Here is a 7,875-nt window from a genome sequence, read left to right on the forward strand (position 1 = left end):
CAAAGTATGCCTTTTTTATGCCTTCACTGCCACTAGGTAGGCTCGATAATGAGTCCTTGTTCAGTTGCATCCATTTGGATCTTTCCTCTACTTGTGTTCAAGCTGTCTCCCAGTTCGTTTCCTTGCCCTAAGCTCTGGAGTATACCAGGAGGCCAATCAGGGTCCACAAAGTGGGGGAGGGTGCTCAGGGGCGATCGCCTCAATAGCCAGAACCATTTGGGTGTTCCAGAGATTGGCCCGGGCTTCAACAGGGGGGCCAGTCATATCAGCCGGAAAACCCCCCCAGAGCCGTTTGGAATCCCACTGGATCCATCAGCCTTCCTAATAGGTCCCCTGCCCCTGCAGAGGGGAAAAGGTGCTGACAGCCTAAATCTCAACAGGAAGTGATCTAACCATGACAAGGGACTGATGTCAATGCCCCCAACCTTCAAGTCACCCTCTTCCTGCCCAGTCAAGAAAACAAGGTCCAGAGTGTGGCCTGCCATGTGTGCTGGGCCAGTGACATGTTGGGACAGCCCCATGGTAGTCATGCCGGCCGTGAAGTCCGATTGCTTAATGCTAGGTGTAGGAGTGCAAATATCCAGAGTGTGGGGATCAGATGGGATTACCATGAGGAATTATAAAATATACATCAAGCCATTGTGTCCATGATGAATGCTTGGTGTTGACTGGGTCTGATGTATTGACAATAATTTCTGATTAAATCCCATAAACTTCTACATTTATGCCATTTTTCCTCTACTGCCCATTTCTCTTGCTTGACAAGTCACGTACACAGCCCAGTTGCCAGTTGCTTCGCCAGGCATGCATCCTGGGCCATAAAAGATCACGGGCAGTTTCTTTGATCAGATTTTCACATGAAGGCGATAATGATCGCTGTCCTCCTGGCCATCCTTCTTATCATGTATATTGCTTGTTTATCACCTCCCTGTCGGAGCCAGCCATTACAAAATGGTGCTGTTTAGCATAAAATAAAGACACAGAGAGACAGCTGTATTTTCAGGATGGAGAAGCAGCTCCTTCGAACTTCTTCTCTCCCTCCGGTACTTTTTATTATCCTTTGTCTCTCTCCAGCCGCATGGCCGTTTGCCAATGCCTCATGTTACCTCATCTAGTCAAGGCTTTAACCCACCCACAAACCATATAAGGTCATCACTGCCCAGAGGAAATACAACTCCGTTTAAGGTCAATACATTCCAATACATTGTAAAGCTCAGAGTGCTGGTCAGCCGAGGTCAGGGGGCACCCTGCAATATTACAAGCCTTTACCGTGGCTTTATGACTCCCACACCTCCCGGGGTTGCCAAATGTACTCCTTTGTAGTTCTGTTTTATTTACTCCAGAAGTATGAATGCTTAATTAGTTTTGTAGTTTAACTTTGTCCCCATGTGGGGTTTGTTGAAATGCTCAGAGGAAATCTGATTGGTTCTTACGAACACGGTGTAAAAAGTTCTTTTGTGAATAAAACGACCTGGGCCGGAGGGTGGACAGGACACACTCCTTCCAGAGTCTTGCTGGTTCAAGCCTGTGTGTGTATTTTCATGATCAGAGTCTAATCCTTCCTTTGCTTTGGGAACTCCACACCAGGAACACACACTCTAGCTTCCCTCCTGTGAGAAATTATAATGTTGGTTTTTCACATAAGCAACAATGCGGCAGTCTAGACTTGCTTACACTCATAGTTAGAACAGCTTGAGGTTAGGGTGCTCATAAATAAGACAGCTTGCAGCTGGAATATGGTTTATTCATAGGCTTCAGCAGGTATAAAACTTGCTTACACCTGTAACGGAGACAACTAGTGGTCAGGATGTGGCTCTGTCACTTGCTTCAGTATGTAAATGCATAGGAACATAGACCAAATAAGGACGAAGGTAAACAAGAGGGGTGGGCATCAAAATCAGAGTACTGGGAGATGTCAACAGGGGCGGGAATGTTAGTAGGGTAATTAGGCGGTCATGATAGGCTGTAAACCTTGTAGTACCCAGCCAATGGGGAGACAAAGGAGGGAACCTGTACTCCGGTTACAGGGAATATAAAGTTATGCTTTGTCAATTTTGGGTGTGCCTACTTAAGACACCTGGTCTTGCAAGAACATTTTGTAATCAATAAACTCTTTGCTACTTCACCAATTTTGTTCAGATTTTATTTTGAGGGTCTCAAGACCAATTTCTAACACCCCCCCAACTGGTCAGAGAGCCTGGAGATAGAGAATCTCTATAGACCACAGCAACTCCCCCTTCCCGAGTCTTGAGTCTGGCCTGATGTTGCACTGAGTACCCAGGTGGGCACAGCTGGGTGAGACCAACTCCACCCTGTTCACCCACCAGGTTTCAGTGATACACGCCAGATCACCCCCCTCGTTCATAATCAGGTCATGGATGAGGGAGATTTCATTCTGGGCCGACCTGGCATTCAACAGCGACAGCCGCAAACCTGAGGTCTGGCTGATATGACAACCACAATTCCCCAGGTTGGAGGAAGGGCTGGCACATGGCACAGTCACTAACTGCCTGTGCCGTGTGCCCCTTACCTGGCCTGCCCCTCCTCCCAAGCCATCCCTCCCCCTACCCAGAACCACTGTAATTAGGTCTCCCCCTGCTCTCCCCCACTCCTCTCCTCCCAGGCACACCCCACCAAATGCCCTTACAACCCAGTTAAAAACAGCTGAAACACTAAAGAAAAAAATTAAAAAGCAGCAGCAGCAGTCCTTATAAAACCTGGAAGACTCAGTGGAGGAAGAGGAGTGCGGGAGAAAGCACTGCCCCTGGCAGCACGATCCCGGTGGGGCGCCATGGGGGCCTCACCCCCCCCCCGCGCTGGGCGCCACACCCCTACAGGTGGTGCACAACACCCCCAGGACTCATGCCACAACCCTCTGGGTGGTGCACTATGCCCCCAGGATGCACGCCAGCCCCACCCCCACCTGTTCTCCATTGCTGTGAACCAGTGCAAGATTATACGTGAATTATACTTTAAAACTTACTTTCCAAGTTGTTGCCTGCTACTTTAATAAGTGGGGTAAGAAAGGGGAGCCAACTTCATAGCTGGAGCTGCTCAAAACAAAGGCTCACAGTCTAATTCCTATGCTTTAAAATTTGCTGCCAAGAATGGGATTATGAAACTCTGTTCAACTCACACAGGTGGGTGCCTGGAGGGATAAATTGCAATTATTCTCTCTTGCCTATTAAAACCCATTCCAGTTATGAGTTTGGGGTAGGTTGGGGCACCAGTCAGATGAGTTCTTGATGATGATCAGATGTCCTCTTTGCTGTGTTGCTTCACTTCAAAGGGATGAGGTAGGTTGCAGTTAGCTGCATCCAGGTGACAAGGTGGGCTGGGGAGATGCTTGTCAGTGAGCCAGAAGGGAGAAATGCTGAGAGAGGTTGGGGAGAGACATGTTTTGCTTCTGTGCTTAGGGCTCCCCAACCATGAATGGGCAATTATGTTTACCTGGAAGTAAATACAATCAAACTCAGTGGTGTTTGTTTCTGCTGTGTAGGTTCAACTTGTAAAACACATTTGGCTTGAATGAATGATACACAGACAGCTGAAATACAACCTTTCACTTTTAATTAACACTAACGATTTTTTTGAAAATTCTCAAAAAACTGTCAAATAATCCCATCATCCCCCTTCCTCTCCTCCTGCAAGCACCTCCTCGCTCATATCCAGGAAAAAAAATCTGTATCTGCCCCGCCCCCCGATATCCCTCCCAATTTCCCTTAACTTCGCCCCCACCAGAGGCAACATTCATTGGCATGATTAGTGGAAAACCTGTAATTTCACTACGTTGACTCACCTTGTTTTATGCATGATCGCTATATAATGTAACAATCCAAACAAGCTACACAGGGTTTGCAAAACCCAGTACAGTGGTACCTTGGGTTACATACGCTTCAGGTTACATACGCTTCAGGTTACAGACTCCGCTAACCCACAAATAGTACCTTGGGTTAAGAACTTTGCTTCAGGATGAGAACAGAAATTGTGCTCCGGCGGCGTGGCGGCAGAAGGCCCCATTAGCTAAAGTGGTGCTTCAGGTTAAGAACACTTTCAGCTTAAGAACGGACCTCCGAAACGAATTAAGTACTTAACCCGAGATACCAATGTACGTTTCCAATTTACAGATATTATTCTGTAAATGCAGACTTATTCTGCATTGAATTATTATTTTTTCTCACTGGTGCTCTCTCAATAAGGTCATTAGCTGTAACATTAAGATCAATTTCCTGAGAGATCTGTTTATGTCTATTTTGAACAATTTTTTTGCATGCATCCTTGTCTCTTGATGTGTTTTGAAGATGAACATTCATGCTATTTGCTGCAGACCAAAAGATGTGACAGTATGCTTTGTTACCAAATTACTAAAGATCCACTTACAGCTTTCCCCACAAATATCTTGGTACTGTTGTCCTGGTTTTCCCTTCACATCAGGAGCCATAGTTTTTGAAGACTCCCCCTCTCCCTTTGCTAAGTTTCCTGCCATGGAATAAGTAGTAGAGATTTGCATGCCAAGAACCGTGACCCAGCAGTTCCCTATGGAGTGAATAATTACACAAGACACGCAGCATGAACTATAGGTTTATGGGTTTGAATAGGCCACAACTTTTATTGGTTACATATGTGGTTTGGCATAAGCATTGGGTGAAGCCAAATTATTTCACTACATCTGTTTGTGGGGATTTCACCGCATCTTGTGGGGATGATTAGGGAGGCAGGAAAGGCTATATTCCCCCTTTTAAAATTACGCAGCAATCAGGTTGTTGCCGACTCATCTTAGGCTTACTATTAAAGATTCCTTCAAGGTAAAACCCTTTCTAATCCCTCTTCAAAAGAATAAACACAAGAATCTGATTAACGTTAATATAAAAGTAGCTTACTCACAGATTCATTCTGGTTCACAGACATATCCCTGAAGGCAGGCTTAGGTTACATAACAAGTAGAACTATTCCATAAAGAAGTGAGTCCCAAGTGACTGCGGCTAAGCAGTCACTTCTCCAAACACACAGCAACATACAAAATGGAGAACACGCACTGATCAGAACATGGAGGCTGTGTGCTCCTCCATGCTAGTACAACAGACCACTCCCTCTTCAAGTCATATGTAGTGGAAGTCTGTCCCAGCTCAGGAGGAAACAGGAAGTTTTCTCCTGAGAGGTACAAAGCATCCCCTAACATGTCCACTGCAGGAATAATAATAATAATAATTTATTATTTATACCCCGCCCATCTGGCTGGGCCTCCCCAGCCACTCTGGGCAGCTTCCATAAAAACCAAAAATACAGTAAAATATCACACGTTAAAAACTTCCCTGAACAGGGCTGCCTTAAGATGTCTTCTGAATGTCAGGTAGTTGTTTATCGCTTTGACATCTGCTGGAAGGGCGCTCCACAGGGCGGGCGCCACTACCGAGAAGGCCCTCTGCCTGGTTCCCTGTAGCTTTGCTTCTCGCAATGAGGGAACCGCCAGAAGGCCCTCGGCGCTGGACCTCAGCATCCGGGCAGAATGATGTGGGTGGAGACGCTCCTTCAGGTATACTGGACCAAGGCTGTTTAGGGCTTTAAAGGTCAGCACCAACACTTTGAATTGTGCTCAGAAACGTACTGGGAGCCAATGTAGGTCTTTCAAGACCGGTGTTATATGGTCTCGGCGGCCGCCCCCAGTCACCAGTCTAGCTGCTGCATTCTGGATTCGTTGTAGTTTCTGAGTCACCTTCAAAGGTAGCCCCACGTAGAGTGCATTGCAGTAGTCCAAGCGGGAGATAACCAGAGCATTCACCACTCTGGCGAGACAGTCCGCAGGCAGATAGGGTCTCAGCCTACGTACCAGGTGGAGCTGGTAAACAGCTGCCCTGGACACAGATTTGACCTGTGCCTCCATGGACAGCTGTGAGTCCAAAATGACTCCCAGGCTGCGCACCTGGTCCTTCAGGGGCACAGTTACCCCATTCAAGACCAGGGAATCCTCCACACCTGCCCGCCTCCTGTCCCCCAAAAACAGTACTTCTGTCTTGTCAGGATTCAACCTCAATCTGTTAGCCGCCATCCATCCTCCAACCGCCTCCAGACACTCACGCAGGACCTTCACCGCCTTCACTGGTTCTGATTTAAAAGAGAGGTAGAGCTGGGTAGAGGTAGGAATGTTGTACTTGACTGCTATAAGTTTTACATCCCACACATCTAAGAGTAAACCACCACAGGGGCCCCCTATGACCTACATCAAATAGAGGTACCCCCCAAAGGGTCCCCACTGAAGGAATGGTATGGCCCTAGCCCCCACCTGGACATCAAATAGAAGCTCCTGCTCACAGATCCCTTTAAGAGGATACCTTTAACCATGGAGGGGCAGGCAGAGGTTACAATCTCCCCTCCACCCAAGACCAAGGCTTACCCAATACCTAACCTCACAAAGTTGTGGTGATTGCTATGAGGTAGGCGAAAACCAAATGGCCAGTGCCAATTTGCCAAGTGGAAAAATTCCTGCCTGGCCCTGAATATGGCAGCTGATGTGGTCCATAGCAAGGTCAAAGTGTAAACTGAAGCAAAATTAAAGGGTGGGAGATCTGGTGGAAGAAGGCAGAGGAGAGCCAGGCTTGGCTGCAATTTAACCCCCCAGATGGTGCTGATTGGCTGCCTGGGCCCACCCCTGGGATAGCCCACCCCAAACCTGCTGGCACTGTCCAGTCGCAAGCAGGCAGGCCATGCAACCCTTGCCATTCGCCGGATCACCGCTGGGCCCATGCTTGGGCCATAACACTGCCTACCAGCTAAGGTGAGCGGATTTCTCCTGGCGCTGCATTCAGGTCTGCATTCAAGTCTCTACTGCAGGGTGTTGTGGGTGTACTTTCACTAGTGAAAGCATCAGTCTAACAAATCTTATTCCTAGTCCATGGTATCAGGAAAACAAACAAACAAGGAATCTGTGGCACTTCTAAAGTCAAACTGTATTTATTCTTTTTTAAAGTAAAAGTTTTTGTAAGCCAGAACCTACCTCAGATGCATGAGTGATGAATCAGGCTGGGTAGATTTCAATTACAGAGCTTAAAGCCACTAAGAACAAGCTCAGAAGAGCTTAGCTTCAACATGGCGTATGACTAAAAAGAATAACCCAAAATTAGAAATAGACTGGAAAGAGAAGTTGCTGAATTGCAGCTTACTGTATTACCAAACTTAAAACCATGGAGAGACCTGGTCTGAATAGTGACATTGGATTCTTATCTCATTATACATGATAAAGCTATTTTTAGCCATCTCACCCCTTGCTTTTTCTTGTAAGACCAAATTGCAGTTGTTAACAGTGGTCAACAGGTTTGCCACACCTATCAGCTAATCAGCCATTCCCACCACCCTTCTGGGTAACACCCCTCCCCACCCTCACACTATATATAAGGGTCTGGTGACTTCTGTTTCAGTGTATCTGAAGAAGTGTGCATGCAAACGAAAGCTCATACCAATAACAAACTTAGTTGGTCTCTAAGGTGCTACTGGAAGGAATATTTTTTTTGTTCCAAAAATAGTTTGTTTATGATGGTCTGTTTCTTTTTATTGAGAAATCTGTTGTCATCTTTTGGAACTCTCTCCCTCTCTCTCTCTGGAGGTAGGCTCTGATCTACAAAAGCTTACAGTAATATAAACAATCATTAAAATCACATAGTCTCTGCTTTTTTCCATGGTGATTGAGACACACCCAACCCCTCAACTGTAATAAAATTGTTATCGTCCCTGTGAAATAAGTTAAATATTTTGTTGATATTTAAAATGTGAGAACAGATATGATAGCTATCTTCAAATATCTTGAGGGCTGTCACATGGAAGAGGGAACAAGCTTTTTTCTCTCCTGCTCTGGAGGGTAGGACTCAAACTAATGGATTCAAG

This window comes from Podarcis liolepis, assembly GCF_965112155.1.
Source record: "Podarcis liolepis genome assembly, chromosome: 5".
In the NCBI taxonomy this organism is placed as follows: Eukaryota; Metazoa; Chordata; class Lepidosauria; order Squamata; family Lacertidae; genus Podarcis; species Podarcis liolepis.